At 44.0% G+C, this 19,864-nt stretch overlaps 1 protein-coding gene across 3 annotated transcripts in view; it reads left to right on the plus strand.

The window, feature by feature from the left end:
• The window catches only part of gcgra (glucagon receptor a), a 36,567-nt gene that overhangs the window by 4,886 nt on the left and 11,817 nt on the right, over positions 1 to 19,864 (plus strand). Inside the window, exon 1 of one of the 3 annotated variants that reach the window (XM_053443984.1) lies at positions 18,086 to 18,576. The exons of 1 other annotated variant lie outside the window; for it this stretch is intronic. The gene's annotated coding sequence lies outside the window, so the exon portion shown is untranslated. Of the gene's footprint in view, positions 1 to 18,085; positions 18,577 to 19,333; positions 19,429 to 19,864 lie in introns of those variants that run through there. One more of the 3 variants, XM_053443985.1, reaches the window with a different exon arrangement.

A 19,864-nucleotide genomic window follows, 5' to 3' on the forward strand; every position in this document is an offset into this window, starting at 1 on the left:
AGAGTGTCCTATCTCAGGTCAGTGTGTATGACCAGGAGCAGTAAGAGGCATCACTCCCTGAAGGAAATCAGATCGGCAGCAGCAAGGATCTGTGCTCGTCACACGAGCAATTGAACAAATGTGATTTTCCTCCCAGGGCGGTGAGAGTCATTGTTAAAGAACGAAAAAACTAAAATCGGAGCACCGACACACATCATTTCCGATCTGTTTCATGCATAACGATCCGCTGGTGTCAACAATGTGCTTTAAATAAAACCCTATTTTCACTTCCTTCAACATTACATCAAAAAGGCATTTTTCCAATTTGTGGATTTCATGAGGAATAATGCTGATATCTTGATGAATATGATCAGGTGTGTGTAAAGTACTAATTTCTACAAATATGTGAAATATAGTGTGGCTCTGGATAATGATCCAGATGTGTCTCATCACATGTGCTGTATAAGCAATACGGAGATAAAGTGGCCAATCAGCATTGGTGATGGAATCTGCTCCAATGAGAAATAAATTAGAGCTTCTCTGTTCTCTGCTGAGGGCAATTCATCTTTACCCTTGTTTCAACGCAAAGAAGAAGAATTTCATTTCATCTTGCTCTTGCTGCCATGTGCACATCACTCTTTCTTTCCGTCCTTATCCGCACAAACACACTGTATATACAGATACACTGTGTTTATACACACCATTGAAGGGGAAGGATCAGAACCAATCCCTTCCTGTTGGCGGCAGGAAACGTCTACGGCTTATTGAATAGACATCGACTCCCATGTTGCTTCGAGCCACGGTGTGATGGGTGATTTTGTTCTCCGACTTAAACGGATAAGTTGAGAGTTTATTAAATCTTCTCAAGTACCGCCAACAGTGTGCCAGTAGCAGAGCAACTGTCACTTCCTTTAATGACCTCTTTAACCTCCTCAGAGCAAGCTCTTTACCTCGGGAGGGAAATTGAATTACTCATTTTGTTTTTTCTTCAGGGCAATAAATAGACACACTTGCTATGGCAACAGGAAATGGCCGGTGGACAAGCGGCAACACTTTCACGCGGTTGAGTTTTTAAGGGTCGATCGTGAAGAACACATCGTCGTTTCTTCACTTAGTTTCTTTCTCGGGTCTGAATTCTTGTTAGCTGGCTGGTGTTCCTCACCCGGGCCGCGGCGCAGAGCAGATGGCGCTGCTCGTGTTTCTTGTTCACGCTTAACGTGTTTACCGAAAACAATTTCTCCCCTCCTCTGCTCCTCTGAGCGGCGTCCTGATGAGGCTCTCGGGGTCTCGGGGAAGCGTCTGTTGCCTTTTTCCGCTGCGCTCGCCGCTCGATACCAGAACCAGAATCAGATATGAAGTGCAGCACATTCCATCACTTACTGAGGTCTGGGTGGCTGCCAACATCTTACCTTCCTGCCCCCGTGAACAAATCCAGACAATGTTTGGATGTTGCCTTCGCTGCAGCGGGGAAAACGGTGCGATTACTCAATGTGACATGCCGGAGAAGTTTGCTCGATGTGGACAGGCTGAATTGTTCCTGCAGCGAGGGTCAAAGGGGATCAGCCCTTTAGCTGTTGTCAACAAAAGAAGCTGAAACATGTTTTTTGAGAATTCAATTCATGTATATTTGTATTGTCGTAATTGTGTGTCTTGCCACAGACGGAAAACATTGCGTCATTCCCTTTTTCCACTTTCACACACACACACACAAGGAATCTATTTTATAAAAGCGATTACAATGTAGTAAATAAGGCAAAACCAGAGATGCATTTCTCTGGAGAAAACCAGCACATCATTTCATTCTTCGCCGGCTAAGAGCTTTGCTATTTCACCCTCACAACACGCCGGCTCACTACATTCTCCTTGGTTATCAGCCACACACTGAAACGCTTCAATTAAATCCTTCCTGTCTTCTCTCAGTCATTTCAACAAAGTGCTGCATGTAATAATTTGAGGATAAGAGCGCCCCAGTGTGTGAATGAGGTTCAGAGGAGAACGTCTGATTGCGGCTGAGGGAGGCAGAGAGATTAGTTGGACCATTATTTCAAATGGATACCTGCTCGCTGGTCATGCCGGAGTCATTGATAATGAAACATCCTGAGTACAAGTTACAAGAGAGCTGTTACGGGGAATTCGAATCCTTGGAAGGTTATTTTTAACTTGGACGAAATGGAATAAGCTCCCCTCCACATTGGGAGGGGCGTTTGGAGAGTGCATGCCTCTAAGCCAACGCCCTGTCTCGCCATTTTAAGAAAGTGAAAAGCAATTGTTGGATCCACCCTTTAAACTGGATGAACAAAAATGGGCTCCTCCTCGGGTCATGCTAACACTAACCTTGCAAGGTTTCATGGTTTTCTTTACTTTTTTTGAGTTAATCTGCTGACTGAAGGACAAAGAAATTGGAAATTGACTGTCTTAAAAATATGGCTGAATTTGCCGTGAAATGTCCATCAGGATCCAAGGAGCGAGGGCCGTCTTCCTGGATGACCTCAAACCATGTCAGCTGCGATTTCATATCAAAACAGCAACAGTAGGAGCCACCTGATGGCAGAATGTTTGTGGCACATATCACATACACTGGACCGACGTGTCCTATCCGCAGGTTTGACTCCTGACCAGCCGGACTATGTGCCGCATGTCAGTCTGATCATCTCTCCCTGTTTCCTGTCTGTCTTCACCATATGTCCATTTCCTCCAGTCCAAAAAAACCACTGACATCCATTGACATCTGGCTTTTGTCTGCAGAGGGAATGGATACAATCAGTTTTCACTCCCGGGTCAAATGACTCTGCAGTAGACACCAGTTTTTATCAGCTCCAATCGACAGTGATGGAAAAGTGACACCAGGGTGAACACGCTGAGGGAGAGCGCCTCAGTTGTTGGTGCGTTGGTGACGTTGAACATGACGCACCACGGAAAAGAACTATAGAGGAAAAACTTCTCTACAGGCAACGGGAAAGGAGTTAATCGCCTTATTTTAGCAGCTTTACCAGGATTTAATCAAATTAATTTAGCTATAAAAGATGTGTATCACTATTTGATTAAAAATAAACTTCTTAAACTTCTTTAAAAAACAGAAATTATCGTCAACTGTTTCTTCCATGCAGATTTTTCTGATGTGGCAGTTTTGGTTTTAAATGAATAAATTGAAATCGATATTAATCTATCAACACTCTTGATTATATGAAATGAGCAGGTTATGAGCGCGAGATCCAAGGAGTCCTTTTGATATTCAGCTCAACAGATGTGGTAGAATAATGATTTAGGACTCGCTCCCATATGTTCATACTCAACCTCCCTTCTCAGGGTATCTGTTAAATAGCTGCACTAAAACTTCCAACCTGCCCGTTAAACCCAATCAGAGTTTGCGTGTAGATCGACTGAGATATGCAGCTTTACTCAGGAGGTCGTGACTGGAATAAAATGTGAAGTCTCCGATAACTCCCGCTGGCCGGAGAGAAGTCAGTGGGTTGTGGTAATGGGAACACATCACTTGCGCTGTCTTGTGCTGAAAGATGAATCACACGATCAGGCTCAGCGTGGCTTATATGATTACTCTCTAATGACCAGCCTACACGCTGCAGCGCCGGGGCCGGACAGGGGGCCGCGGCACGTGCCTGATCGGGGGTCGCCACGGGTCAAGTTGCGGATCAAAGTTGTGAAGGGTGGCGACGGCTGCTCGTGCACGGCTCACAACTCGGTCAGCGTGTGACGGGGGGGAAGTAAATTTCCACGGAAAGGTGCAGACCGGAGCAACGAAGATGTATCGCGGGAGAATCAATACCAGCAGAGGCGCTTCAAAGCGTTTGGAAGGATAAAAGAACACAACAAGGTTTTGCTTTTCTCTGAACTGCGATGTAAACCCTGGAGGAGGTAACAGTATCGAGCCATTTTGTGTTTGCTCAGAGCCACATCGGCGCGGCACTATAAATACTCCCCCTCCTCCCCCTTAATGTGTGTGGGTCGAGGGTCAAGTGTTGCTTCTTTTGCTCCCCAACACAGCCTATTATCACAGTACAGAGCACAAACAACAGTTGGTTTATCTCAGCGACCGCTCGACTGGAAACTCTCTCAGCCATGTTTTTTTTTCCGTGGCCTTTGGGTCGCACGCTGTCCATTCGAAATCTCTTCCCCGGCCGCAAAATAAATGATCTGTGAATTCTGGCCCAGTCGCTCACTTCAGAGGGAAAAGGTTTGTCCTACGTTTGCAACTGGAAATATGCATTTATTGCAAAGATTAAGTTTTGAGGACACAAAGTTGTGTCCTGCAACTTTATATCTGTAATCCTCCATCAAGTTTATAAAATAATAGTTGTATAAAGCTTTAAATGAAACACAGGGATAAAAAAACAAAAAAACAACAACAGATATCATAATGACGTGTACAATACAACTTAAAAGGCTCAACATGCATCTAGAGTGCGAAATGAAGCGTGTTGTTTTCACAATTTTGTAATTTCCACTGAAAAATAGCCTTTAGCCGCTGATTCATTCGACCACATCTACATACAGATTTGTTGTCCCCAGGCGACTATATGTTATTGTGTTTCCAAATGAAAGAATGTGGAAAAAATTTAATCAGTGTTGTGTGTTGTGCTGTAAACAAGGTCTTTGTGTTAGGAGCTCAGAGAAATGCTCTGGTGGTAGAACGTGATAAGACAAGTGGGGGGAAAAAAAAAAACTGTAAACAAAGCTTTGTTGTCCAGATGGTATTTTTTTTTTACATTAAACTTTGAAATTAATTAGTGAATTAATGAGTATAAAAAATAAGTTCTCGAAAAACAACATAAGCAGCTCACATACTGAACTCCCCAATCATCCATCCCTCTGAAACGCTGCTCACGAAATTGAACGTGACTTTAGAGTACTTGTTGCCATGGAGCTTTAAGCTTGGCCAGTAGACCTCCAACGGAAAACGTGCCAAAATGTCTCCTGATAAAAAAAGAAATGATGAAACCACAGAGGGAGTGCTATACGTGGATTTTGATACAGATCCATTTCCCCTTACTGTAGAGTGCATGCCTTTCAGCCGTGATGAGCTGCTGCAGTGTATACAGTATCCACCCGAGTGGAGTGTATTCCCACCACGGGGACACACCTGCCTTTTACTGAGCCTCACATTCACAATAATGTGTAATTACTGTGTTATTCATAGAATAATATATAGGAACATAGAAATACTGAATAATAATGAAAATACTATGTTTTACAGATGTGGAGAAGAAACGGTCTCTAAAATTGATATCATATGATACTGTTAATGAAACTTCTTCTGTGTAAGTGAATTTCCGTAATTCTTCTACCGCAACTTCTTCATCTCGGGCAATAGAGCTGGATGTGTATATGAGGACAAACACAAATAACAATTATTTATTCATACGGCACATTTGAAAAAGATAAATTATAGGAGAACAATAGAAACGTTTTAAAAGCAATTTGAGCATCACACAGCTTTAGAGCACTAATAAGAAAAGATCTGTTACAGATGAGAAAAGAGTTTAATACACTGTAAAATGTTAAAATAGTCAGTAAGATCAGAACTAGGAGAAAACACACGTATAAAAACGTGTCTTCAAGAGAGATTTAAAAGAGGTTAAGAACAGACAGACGGATCTCCTCAGGGACTGTCTAACTGACAGGAGCCCTCACAGAAAAGTCCCAGTCACCTCTGGTTATCAGTTGGGACTGTGGAATAGTGGGTAGGGTCTTGGCTCTGGCACAGTTGGTGTCAAAAGATTTCTAATCGGCCTTAAAAAAATCTGTAACTAAACCTTAAAAATCTATTCTTAAATGTACAGGAAGCCAATGAAGAGGAGCTACAGTTGGAGTTATATGCTCTCTGTGAGCCGATTCAGAGTCCGGCTGCTGCTGTTTGGACACGCTGTAATTTATGCAGATGTTCTTGGCTCCGGCAGGTGAAGAGAGAGTTGAATCCAGCTGAGACAAAATAAAAGCACGAAAGACAATCTCCAAGTTTCTTCTGGTTAGAACTTGCTGATCTCTGCAAGTTTCCTGAGCTGCAGAAAACACGGGTGGACGATTAAGAGAGTAACATTTGTCTCGAGACGTCCAGCTCCAGAGAGTGCTCCATTCAACACGGCCGCTGCAGAGCTGCTTGCTGTTGGCGCTTTGACAGGTCAACGTTTCTTCACTTGTTGGATTCCAGACACTGTCAGACTAATATCTTCCAGAGGAGCGTTTTTTGGGCCTGTGTCACCTTTTTCGATGAATGGCCCCTTTCTTCTTGACTCTTCAGTGGTGGCGATTGTCAGTGGGAGTTGAAAAACAACATGCGCTCTTGCATCACCGAAGAGACTGCTGATGTCAGCGTGTTTTTGATGGGCTGGAGGTCCCATGTGTGTACACAGCAGGAGACATTGACCTCCATCTCCGCCGAACACAAACTCACAAACACTCCCCACAACAACAGGCCAACAAAGTTCAGTTTTAGTAATAAAGCAGCAATCCCTACAAACACTGGAACTTTCTCTAGGCATGTAATGATAAAATGCTAGCATGGAATAATTTACAAAGGTCAAGATCATTTATACTTACTCACCTAGCTTATGTCACCCTGACACTCCTTAAGTCGAGATCTCTATCCTAGTTGTTACCATCCACGGAGAAAGTCAAAACTCATAGCTTCAGCTGCAGTTGTGCACATACACAAACGGCTTTTATTTCACTTGGTGTATTCGTCACGGCCATTCCCACATAGATTGAATATAGTCTGTGGGATACAGTGTAAATAAATTGGAAAGAAGAAAATTCTGGATCTGCCAATTTATCTACAAACAAACACTGATGAAGACATAATGCTCTTGGAGGTTACAGGTTACCGAACCATCGAGGTGAGGATTCACACAACCGCCAGATGATTTTCTCTATATTGAATCATCTGCTGGCATTTCATCATATGCCGTGTGAGAGCTCGCAGAACTGAGTAATGTCAGGGATTTCATGTTTGCTTCCACGACCCCTCCTCACCTGCCTGTAGTCCACTTCGTGTCTGAGCATGGTGATTCATGCCGTCACCTCGGCTGCGCAGCTCTCTCCTGTCAGACCTCATCTCCTCCTCCTCTTTAAAGAGCTGCCATTAACCAGGCTCCTCTCCCCTCGCCGAGCCACGTTGTCATACACTAAACACATCAAATATTCATCGCACACTAACACACTGCTGCTATGGAGTATTATTCATGCTCCACGGGCCTCTGCTGAGGGTCCTTTCTTCCAGAAGCTCAAGACGGCCTCATATATCCATCCAGGGACTCTTTCTGCGGCTCAACAGAAGTTATCTGCGAACGGAACTAGTGGAGGACAAACAGTCAAATGAATCCTCCCATCTTTAAAAATCCCTCTTCTCTTTGTGTTCCCCTTTTCAGTCTCTCTAAGTGAAATCAAGTTTTCCATTTCATTACAGAAGCTGTCAAGTAGATACGGTATATTCATTTGTGATTGTGGGTTGAGTGCGTTAGAGCCTTTAGGTGGTTAAATTCGTTTTTTACCTCAAGATTGTAGGTCACGTTGTGTGTATTCTAAATTTTAAGTCCCCACATTCATCAGTTTACTTGTCCCAGAGTGAAAGGTTTGTTTTGTCTGCTTTAAAGCACTCGGGCTCAGCTGCCTCTTTGCGTTTTACGACAGGCGATGGGTCGTAAAGCAGTTTTCGTGCTTAGATCGAGCTGAGAAGGTTTGGGTACGACAATCGTTTCTTAACCACGCAACATGTAGCGAGTACAGGACTGAGTGTGGACAGATCATCAGGTCAGTAACGGAGCGGGCTGCGATGAAAACCTCGTTCGCCTTGTGTCACCCTGGTACTGATGTGTAAAGACACCACTATCCGGCTTCCTGGCTGAAGTGTGAGTACGCTGAATGTTGCAACGATGCAAGAATTCTAATCGGAACAAGACACTCTTCCTGGCTACGAGGTTTAAGAACTCGGAGAATGATTAACGTCAGCTGTAGTGTGTTGTCTCTGCGCACGGTGTTTCTGTGAATGGATCCTTCCTTCTCTGTCCGAGCCAATTTGAGACCTTCTGACATCATGAGCTAAAAGGTTTTGGGTTATTTTTGGTCGTCAGTTGTTCAAGAGGACGTGGTCGGTTTTTACAGCCTGCAGGGAAGAGCTGGTTTGGATGCTTTGGTTCATGTTTGTTTGGGAGTGAAGGGAGTCAGTCGCTGGTCCTCACAAGGATAGAGATGAAAGAGCATGTGTGCTTGTCTCTGTGCATTCATATACTTGTGTGCTCTTCTGTTTTACTGCCTAATTAGTCTCTGTTTGCTGATTACATTACCTGCATTACACGGCCAACTGAAGGTTTCCAACAGGCGTGTTACTGCGGGTTGACATAACTGCAGCTGTACTACAGTGCACACTGTACACTGCACAGTAAACACTGACTGGGTTGAACTGCTGTAAAACTGATGGAAATAGATAATTTGATGCATTGAAACTTTTGCTCCTTTTGCTTAATGGATTTTTCTTTTGTTTCTTTGAAATTCAAAAACAAGTACTGGTAAATGTCAGGATGTTGTTGAATGAAAGTAAAGGTCAAACTGAAAAACATGCATTTTCAGTTCTTTGCTATTTCAATTTCAAATAAAAAAGATTTTTGCCTCATGAATCGGAATATTTTCAGCTGTGTGTGTGTCTGTTTGTGTGTGTGTGTGTGTGTGTGTTTGTGTGTCTTTTAAAAGACAATTGAAAACCCGAATTCTATGATGAACTTTCGTTAGCTGACATTTTAAAGTCTGTGATTATCGTAGAAAATCATTAATTATTACTTCACGTTCTATATATAGATATTCGATGGAGTGTATTTTACTCCAGCAGCGTTTTGAAGAGAACGTTCTGCGGGCTCCAGATTTATTCCTCACTTCCTTGACCCTGTATTACCCAGACATCGTGAAAGCTGAAGAGATGATGATGCTGCACAGTGCACGTCAGCTCTCCTCAAGCCAAGTTACACGCGACATGTGATTCTCCAGTCTGTAAACTTCTCCTCACTGCATCGGTCTCGCCCTGCCTGATTGAGTGAGTGAAATGAAAACTACCCGGCCAGGAAGCATTTGACAGAGATACGGTTCACGTTCATGGAGCAGCTCTGTGTTTTGGCTGTTGACTGTGTCTCAGGCTGCAGCACACTGATTTATGCCTGTAGATAACATCTGCTTTAGGGACCCGGACTGTTTGCATGGTGGATTCGTTCGTAAGTGGGGTCAGTGGCAGCAAGTGAACCCGTACAGCTCGTCACGGGAGAATAAATTACACGTGAGGCCGACTTTGCCTTTTCCCTGCAGCTCGTAGCGGATTAACAAGTACTTCCAGCGCCTCACAACTGGTGTTAAGCTTAAACACACTTTTGCTTTCTTGTCGCAACAAGGAGTCTTTGTCAAGTCGGCTCGGCCCCACGTGAAAATGGCGAAGTCGGAAGTAAAATCATTTTGGGAGCATCACAGCACACTTGAGGCACAGTTAACATAATGAAGGCTTGGAGCGTCTGTAATCATCCTGCAGCGGGTGTATGTTTGTGTGTGGATCCATGTGTCTGAGAGAGGCAGAGCGTAACTTGTACAAAGCTGACATGATGGACCAGGCCGTTACGCCTTCCTCTGCCAAGTGGTATAGCAACCAGGGAATCAAGCTCATTTAGATGAAGGCTGAGACAGACGCTAAGAGGAGGTAATGAAGTGAGATAACGCAGATGAGGAATATCAGCGATTAAAGAAAAGCAGGGGCCCGAGCAGCAGGAGCCGAGAGAGATCAAGACCAATGTGAAGAAGTGTGAAAGATTTTACATGATGACTAACAACCTTAGGCCTTGTGGACGCCTGATTACGGAGATAATTGATCCATCATCAGCATATACTCATTATTTTTGTACAACATAAGCATAAAGAGATTTTAAAGCTTTCATAATGATTCGTGTTTTTCGATACAGTAATGTCAGCTCTGAGGAACCGCAACCTCACCATTTGTTTAGGTAACTGCTGCACACACACACACACACTCACACACACACACACACATTACAGTGATATCTCTTCTTGAATCACCGCTGCAGGCTGAAGGTCATAAAGTAGAAGGTCGATAGAATCTCGCTGAGCAAAGTCGTAAGTCATATCCTCTTCTCCGAAATTAACAGATAAGGCTGCTTTTACTTCAGCTCGTTGTTCTTATCAACAAATCACACAGAAAAAGATCAGAATCAGCGATGCACTCATCCCGTAAATGGTGTTTAACCAAAACCTGATACTCTAGATTATAACAAACAAACACAAACACATCAAATGTCACGTAAAGGTGTCATCAAGATGCATCTGACTCTAACTGAACACTTGTTGTCCTTATAATGAACATAGTTGTTTATTTGTCACACACGTGAGTCACACTCTGTATCAGATGTTTAATCGTCTCATGAACACTTATTAACGAAGCTGTAAGCAGAGACAACAACATTGTACATTTATTATATGTATTTATATAATGAATACACTATAACATTGTTATAAGCATGTTTACGCTACGGTATATTGCCATTCATTTATCATTTATATATAAGATGTCCCTGAAGTGTTGTGCTTCTCTTATATCTGATGCGCAGGAGGAGATGTGTGGAGTGTTTGAAGAAGCTAAAGAATGCAGAGGACGTATAAACTCCCATGACTCATCTCATCGTGACCGCTGCACAGCTTTTCAGGGTTAACTGCATTTTTTTTCACATGTTGCAAGTCTGCGTTTCTCCTGCTGAGCACACACTCCAACACGTCCTCTCCCAGATGTAAATGTTTGGGTTCCCCCCCCCCGCCCGAGCTAAAGTGCCTGCCTAAATAAGGTTTAAGAGACCCTGCCTCTCTATGTATGGGATCCAGAGAGCGGTGCCACGGCCGTGTGACAAACCTCCAAGTGTTTGGTGAATTCCAGGCCGACGGTGGAGCGACGGAGCTGCGTAGAGGAGCTCGGGGGGGATTACTACCCATAAACACTGCCCTGACACGATCCACTGCACAATAGAGCGCTGCGGATACAAGATAGTTGAAACATGGTATAGGGATAACCCTGTGCCTTAATAATTCAGCCGCTCTATTTGGAGTTACCTCATAAACATTAAACACCGCTGAGTGCAGTGCAGGAGCGGCCTGTGTCAGCTCCTCTGCCGCAAACAGACAGATATATAACACACGTATTAAACACCATGTGAGGAGGCTGCACACGGCTCCCACAGGTTGGTTTCCTGTGTGTCAATCGAAGCGTATTGGGAATATCACTATAGTAATCAGTCCATCTCCTCTCCTTCTGTCGCTCTATCGGTCTCTTCCTCTATTGTTTGTTTTGTTCATGAGCCTCAGTTCTCATTTCCTCATTTCTATTTATGGTATTTCTCACAGGCCCATCATAGTCTGTACACACACACACACAGACACACACACACATTAATCATGGGCGATCGCATTAGCGCAAGAATCCTGCTGTCAACTTCCCCTGAAAGTGTAGATAGTGGATGTTTGAAGTTGGCAGATTTGAGACTTCTGGTATGTTTTGTTATTCCACGCTTTGTGTGAGTGTGTGTAAAGTTTTCTGTTCCCATGTGGTTTAATTAGGGGTCTTTATCGTGTGCTCATGTCTCTGATAACAGTGTTTGTTTGTCAAACAGCGGCTCCCGTCCCTGAACTCCAGCTCTTATCCGGACCAAGTGAGGTTGTTCTCTGTCAGAGCATCTTAAGAAAAAGCCGTTGATGTCGAATCTAAAGAGCGAGAGGAGGCGTGGACTTAGACAGAGACGTTCTTCTTCTTGTCCTGATCCTAATATTTTAATGAAAGGAGAGCAGCGTCGCTCCGTCAATCCCTTGTTGGAGCACAGTTTACATGTTTAGCCATTTTATCAAATCAAAATCTTTGGTGTAAAAGGCTGTTGACGCCACACAAACTGCACAACCTTCCCATTCTGATTTGGCACAGGAAAAGCTTCAAGTAACTGTCACAGAGCGTGTTAATGCACGCTCTGGGCTAAGATTAGGATTAAGATTGATATACATTTATTTATCCCAAACACATGCACAGACATGCAATTGTAGTGAAATTTAACCTCTGCTTTTAACCCATCTGGTGCAGGACACACAGAGCAGTGAGCAACCATGTACGGCGCAGATGTTGGGGGAGTAAGGTGCCTTGCTCAGGGGCACTAGACAGGGTAGGGAGAATCCTCTTGGACAGATCAATCCAGGTTCTTCTTTTTGTTTTTTCTCCGTGGAGTCGAACCAGAGACAAACCAGAGACAAACCAGAGACCTTTTCTGCCCATAGTCCAAGTTACTGCCACTAGTCCACCGCCTCTCCCTTCTTCTTGAGGGTCTCATGATGCTTTTGTGTTTTTTTTGTGGAAATATAGTCACATTTTACTGGTTTGCATTTTTTGCCCAGTTGAATTTGTAAAGCTTTACTTTAATTAAGTTTGAGCTCAATTGGTTCCGGTTATATAATAATCCTCATATTATTATGAGACGACTGACTTATCGATGCGGTTGCAGATGTTGCGGTTCAGACGTTTCTTGGTGTGAGATTCCAGACCTGTGCTGTAAAGACTTCACATGTGTTTTACCACATGCGTGACCAGTGTTTCCAGCAGTGGGGGACGCTGCACAGGCCAACTCCATGGCTACGGAGATCTAAACCAAACACAAGCTCTGCACTTGGAGCAGGTGGATTAGCAGAGAGACAGAGAGAGCTGCACAGAGCGATGAAGTGATATTTTCTCAAGTTCTTTCCCCTTCATCTCTGAGCCAGCTGGGTCAGTGAATTTCAGCGAAGCACAACAGTCAAATAAGCTTTGAGCTACCGCCAAGCGGAGACCACAGACGCTTACTGCAGAACGACGGGGGTCCCCGCTGTTTGCTGCGCCTGCTGGGCTCTAATCATACTATTGTCTCAAAATGAGGTTTGAAATCTCAGCCTCATTCTTTCATGGTCAGAGGCTGTGGCCCAGTTGGAAACCTCCTGTTTTCGGGAGGTGTGATCGGCCCGGCTCGGCTCATGATTAACACATCCTCTCTTGAAGAGCAGTGTGCTCTGTGTAATGGACATTTGGACGATTGTGTGATAAAGTGCACGATCTTGGCTGCACCATTAAATAAATTATCTTGCGAGGAGAGTGACGCAGGAGCCAACTCTTGAGAGTGTGTATCAACTGGAATAAACACATGAGGCCTGAACCTCGGACTTGCAGAAGACAGTTTATTGATGAAATAGGTGAATAATTGAGACGCGTCTCCAAGTTGACATCTTCGGGTACTTTTTCATCCTGAGATAAGCTGTCTTCAGACATGACGTCCGGAGGATGTCTGGAGAATTAGACCTTCTCCCGAGGTCACGTTCACACATGCACAAGGCAGCAGGAGATTGTCGGCTCAGAAGCGTTGAAAACAGGACAGAAATATCACCACTGGCGTCTGTCCTCTTCACTAAAAGTTCTCCTCACATCTTCCTTGGTGTCATCTACGTGTATAGCTCCACTTTTTTATCCGGAGATATTTGTTTTCTTTTTCTATTTTTCATTTTTGCATCCGTTGTGTGTCGGAATGTGGTCCAGGAGGAGAGAGTCCACAGAAACTCTCTCTCGGACATTGGCGTTCTCACATACAGACCCTCTGGATAATTTCAGGGGAAATATCTGGACTTCAATATCTGAAAACAGCGAAAAGAGTCATGAATGCATTAGAAAGTGTGGGATGGTGAACATGGTAACTCCCTGTGGGGAGCAGGTACAGTACGAACGTCCAACTCAACTCATGAAAGAGTGCATGGAACTTCTAAGCACTTCCCACACACATGCTCATGTAAACCACAGTAAAGCGCGATACACTCACTCTCACACAATACAGGTGCATCTCCGCTGTTTGTCATCGTTTTCCTCCCACGTTCATCACATGTGCCCTCTGAATGGGAAATGTGAATGTTTGCCAAAAACAAACATGAACAATGGACAGCGAGGAGAGGATCACAGCCTCCAGCAGCTGGGTCGGCGGAGCACTCTGAACCGCTCCCCCACACGGTGACGGGGTCGCTGACAAACACTTTGAGCAGCTCTCAGGTCAGACACATCACCCAGCTGCTGAAATCTGAATCACTGCTTCTGAGGCTTTCCTTGTATCTATCCATATCTCACGCATACGATCGTCCGTATTATGGGTTTTTGTTCGAAACTGAGATGACGTGTAATTTGTTTGAGTACTCGAACGCACCAATGCAGACGCTTTAGTTGTGGCTCATATTTAAAGAAAGAAAGAAACTGTCATGAGTAAATTATTAAAATGATGTTTTTCTGTCTATTCATCTTCACTTATTAACCAAATATTACTAGAAAACATAAAGCAGCAGGCAACTTTTAAGGTGGAATCTTTTTCGATCAATCCACCTTAAACGTCGATATGACAACTTTGACCACGCCATTGGTTTTTACTGTTTCTCTTGCTCAACATTTGCTTGATGATCGGAAAATAGAAAAATTGCTCATGAATTTCAAATGGTTATAAAATATTCAATTTTCTCGTTTGGTAAAATGAATGCTTATGTGGTGCTCCATGCAATTTTGGCAGCACCACACGCATGTTTACAAATACACAACCATGTCCTTTTCAAGTCCACGTCAAAGAATATAAAGAGTGTGACAAGGATGTCGGCCAGAGCAAAAGAACCTTTACATTCTGAGTGGAGGCTGTAAACACTGTTTTTCCTCCCTGCAGAGAAAATATCTTTGGGTGATGAATAATCAAACACTTTACTGATTCCCTGTATTTTTACAGAAGTTGGAGAAGGTAGAAACTGTGGGAAGAGAAATACTTGAAAAATGTGATTATTTTCCAGTGGCCGTGAATTTCCCTGTAAAAAGGCAGATTTTTTGGAACATATAATCAAGTGGGAAGCATTGAGAAAATATTATGCAGTGTTCCGGCTGACATATTTGACTTGCATATTTAGTGAAGTCCAGTGTCCCTAGAATTTGTTGGAGCACATCGTCGTAATGTGTGCAAATAAAAGCAGCTTAATCCCCGGTCTGGAATATTTTACCGTTGTGGTAAAAGGGACACTTCCTTGATTGAATCAAAATTATCATATTCACTGCACCATGGAGAAGTGTAAAAATGTGGACATGTGTGGAAGCGACAGAGCACAACCTCAGACTTCACCCTTTTTTATTCAAACCGCAGAGAAACGCCAGCAGGCAGCAAACAATTAGCCGAGCTGTGCGTGTCGTGTCCCCTAACAAATGCAGCAGACCCGACAACTAAATCCCACTGACAGACACTGACCAATTTAGGCTACAGCCCCACTGAGGATGGGTAATTGGTTGTGAGCGAGTGAGGAGTGTACGCCATGTTTTAACAGGGCGGGGGGGCGGAATATGTCGTGAAAGAGACCCAGTTGGCTTTTTCTGACCTTGTGTTTTGGGCTTTGAATTATTTATTTTCTTAACAGGAAAAAATTTAGCTTGCTCAGCTCTCCATGTGCATTTATGTTCAGTACCCCAGGATAGAGGTTATGTTTGTTTGTTAGCAAAATAATAAAATACCTACTTCCCATGAAATTTGGTGCGTGGGAACATTTTCCCCATTTTCCCCAGGAAATAGTTTATGGATCTTGATGAAAACATCAGGCACATTCAGGTAACTGGTATCCATGAGTGTGTGAAGTGTGGTGCGGCCTGAAGGAATTTTAGGGGAGTGTTAAGCTGTGTTTTTGTGTGACGATGTATTTCCAACAGTTGCTAGAATGCATTTGGGAAGTAAAAATGTTTTCCAGCCCTGAACAACATCAACAGTATTCTTCAGATCGTGACAGTAGACTCTCATAATAGGAAGCTTTTCTTCTAGATTCACGTAGAATCGACATCCGTCCGTCTCACTTGAAGAATCCTGCAGAAAGAAAGAAAGCAGTATCAGGAGTTGTGTGAGAGAAAAGCCATTTCCATTAAATCACACAGATTTGCAGTATAATGAAGGATAAAGGCCCCGATCCAAATTTTTTAGAAGAAGACAAAAACAAAGATCCAGATTATTTATCATTCTACAGACACTCATGTTATAATTATGCACTATGATGCTCATAGAGTCGATGTACGTTAAGGACACTTTTCAGAAAGAAGTCAGTTGAGGAAAGGTTTCCTCTTTGATTTGAGTATTTTTAATCTTTACAGCGGACGGACTTTCAACCACAGACAGAACCCAGGTGCTTCTGGTCACATTTTTGTGCAGCAACCTCAAATCAAACAGATCTGCTTCTCTTCGTGATACGCTGACGATGACTTTTGATGAAGTAGGACATCAGCAGGAAGCTTTTGTTGATTTCCTGTTTAGTCATGTAGATATTAAACTGTTGCGTTGCCATGACCTCAATCATATTCTCCCATGTAATGGAAATCTCGTTGTGCTATGTTCTATATTTTTTTTTGAAGAAAAACCCATATGGCTGGAGATATCACGTACTGAAGCAAAACATTTGCTGAGCAGGACATTTGCTGGAGAGTCCCACAGAGGAGATGATATATTGATGAAGCATTTACACACTTACAGATTAGTGTTCTGTCTGAATGAAGATCAGGTTAGCCATGCAGCATGCAGCGCCCACGTTTAAGCGATGTCCTATAATCTGTGCAGCTGCAGGGTCACAGGGCGTCTCCTCTGAACTCTGCTTCACCCCCAGTACACAGACAGTGATGCTGTCGTACAGCAGTGTCATGCTCAGAGAAACATCGACAGCCCAGGGGCACACACGCTTTGCTTAGGCTTCAGTCATAGCTGTGCTGCATATTCACCTTAATGATAATCTACTCGATTGAGGTCTCTGTTCTGAAACAAAGCCGGATTAGTGGACGTTGCTTTTATAGATGCACTTTGGCCTCGAAGAAGATGGCAGCAGGATTTTGTCTTAACAATCGCCAGATCCTCTGCATCTGGAAAAGTTGCAGCGTGATAGATCGCTGCTCAGGGGCGCTTTTCTCTGAGCCGGACAGTTATTGTGGTTTCCAAAAAGATTGTTTTTAAGCCCGGTCGCTCTCCCCCCCGCCCCCGCATTCATGCACGCACTCTCCCCCTTTTGTAATTTCATTTGTGAGATGGTGTAATCAAATGAAAGGTAAGTACTCTCCAGCAAACAACAGTATTTGTTAGTGCCCATTGTATCGAGCGGTCAGACATGCACTTGAACACAGAGCACAGGGAATTGCCGTCATTAATTTGTGATTGTCATTGTGTTATTTTTTTTATTATATTTTTTACACAAACAAAAATAAAATAAAATGTATTATTCAAACAAAAAGCTCTGTCCTTTCAATCTGAAGCAGCGATGACCATGGAACTGTTGTTTAACATTTTTATTATTTCACAAGTATCAATAAAAAGATCCCAGGCAAAGCATCAACGGTAGATCATTGTTGTAACATTGGACACACCCATAGGCAGAGACACATTTCTCTGTAGCTTGGTAGGAAACAAGCTGGAACATACCAAGTCCCTCTGGTTCTGCCGGTGTGACACCTCCTAAATCAGATGTGCCGCAACAGTGAGAAAGGCTCCGGGTTATTTCCTGGAATGCAACGCGTGTTCCAGAGGACCTCGCTGGATCTGGATCCACAGAGGGAGCGAGTCCGCCCGGATATCACCACTGCAGAATACACGAGCCAAACCTTGCACCTCCAATCACATTACTTCTACTCCGGCTGCTACCACCTAAAGGCCGATGTGACTCCCATCGCCCTGTGTCTAACGTGTGAGCACACATATTGTTAGTGACAAATCCGTGCAAATAAAGCGTGAGAGCTGAACGAGCGCATGGCTCCGGGGTGCGTCTTTTTAATAATCCCCCGTTGTGTTAACTTTGTGCTGTTTTTGAGGAATGCGTGTTCATTCTAGGGAAAGCCTGATTTTGTGCTCAGCTGCCGGGCATGCAGTGATGTCTCAGCTGAAATGATGCAGATGCATCAGTGCGGTAAACTGCCACAACTGGGATGTGAAGATTTTGTAGATTTGATGGAGGTGAAGAGGAAGGAACAGTTTGGAGTAAAGGATTAAACAAGAGGTTTACTTGTGATTTTTTTTTTTTTATACTGAATGCTGAATCCCATCCATATTTTGTATCTGTTTCTCATTGTGCTCCTAGAAACATCCTGCAAGATCTGCTGTTCTCAAATTTAGGTTTGAACTTCTTCACAAATATGTACTGGCCGGGGTTCCTATTGTTGGGACAAAAAACTGGGGTCAGGGGCCAGGACAGAGCTGAGAAACTCTTGTTCTTTTTCTTCTCCATATTTCTCTCTCTCACTTTGCCAATCCCCCTCTCTCCCCGTTTCTCTCTCCCTCCACTCTGAATCGGGTTAATCATTGCTCCTACTTGGTGCTAAGTTGCAGAAATTGTCGCAGGCGGACCGGCTGGTGTGTGTGTGAGAGAGAGAGAGGGAAAGAGAGAGGAGGGCAACCCTTGGAAAACACTTGTGCCGACAGCAGGACCATGTGCTCAGCCACACATGTGTCATCCTCTGTTCTCAGCTCGGACTCATGCTTGAACATGATTCGCTCTCAGAACGATGCCCGATCACTTTCCGTGGTAAGAGCTGATCTGTGTGTCTTCTTTGAAACGGAGGAAATTAACATCCGACGGTTTATGTTTTCTTGCCATTTTGCGTGAAGCATGCGTCAGTTTCACATGAAGATGTGGTTGGCATAAGTTAAACTTCATAATGAGGTGTTTCAATGGGAGCCGACATGTTTGTTTGTTTTAAGCCTCTTATTTTGCCAGGAAGAGCTGGGGCTTCTGTGCGTCTGACGGTGTCTAAGGCAGGAAAGTCATTTCTGTGATCTCAGCTGAACCAACAACACTGATCTGATGTCAGACTTGACAAGAGTATCTCCGATCCCTGGGGCGCCGGGGGGCAATCAGTCACTATGTACTATAGCTAATGGTTACTGCATCCTGGTCATTACGCTGAACAGGCCATTTAGACAGTAAGGCTGTTTGTTTGCGATATGATCTGAAGTCTGCCCCATAGAGTTTTGTAATCTATAGAGCAGACGTTTAGACGGTGACCGAGAGCTACTGGGCGTCGTCCTCAGCCGAGACTTCATGAGCTTGTTGACATGATCAGTAAAAACCCAGACTGAGAGAGGTCTTTGATTTCGACATCACAGACATCTGTCCTGACACACACACTGCGCTCTTATCTCCTGGGCAAATACCACGTCCCCGGTAAACCAAAAGCGAACCCCCAAAACACACCAGCACGAGTCCCTCCTCCTCCCCCCCGCCACGAGACTGGAACAGAATGGAATTTGAAACGTTTTAGCCAAAAATGTTTCCACGGTCAAGGTGTTTTTTGCAGAAACGTTTCAGATTTCGTTCCGTTCTCCCGCTTCCAGCGAATCTCCCGCGGGGAGCTTTGCGGCACCGATCGATGCGCAGGTGAGTGACCTCTGGCACACACTGACATACGCTCAACCAAAACACCCACAGGCTTTAAGATGAGGGTGGACAGCAGCCAACTGGGATTCACTAAGTGATTGCAGTCCTGCCGAGCCACAGCGGTCTGACCGATGGCACAAACAGTGTTTCCTGGAGGTTTTGGGCTCTTCTCTGGATTGCTCTAGACAAAGTGCTTCTGGGTCGTCCATCTTATGCACCGTTCACCTATATACCTCTTTGCCTATGGCCATGGATGTGAATTCATCTGATCAGGATATCTTTTTTAAATCTTTTTCTAATAAGGAACTGTTCTACCTTCAAAGTCACACTAACGTTTTCTCTTTGTGTTACTTCTGCATGCCCTCAGCTCTTGGTGTAACTGAAGTGCGATAGATATATGACCCAGCCTTTTTTACCTGGTTTGGTCCTCTGGTTC

This window comes from Pleuronectes platessa, chromosome 16, assembly GCF_947347685.1.
Source record: "Pleuronectes platessa chromosome 16, fPlePla1.1, whole genome shotgun sequence".
Classification (NCBI taxonomy): domain Eukaryota; kingdom Metazoa; phylum Chordata; class Actinopteri; order Pleuronectiformes; family Pleuronectidae; genus Pleuronectes; species Pleuronectes platessa.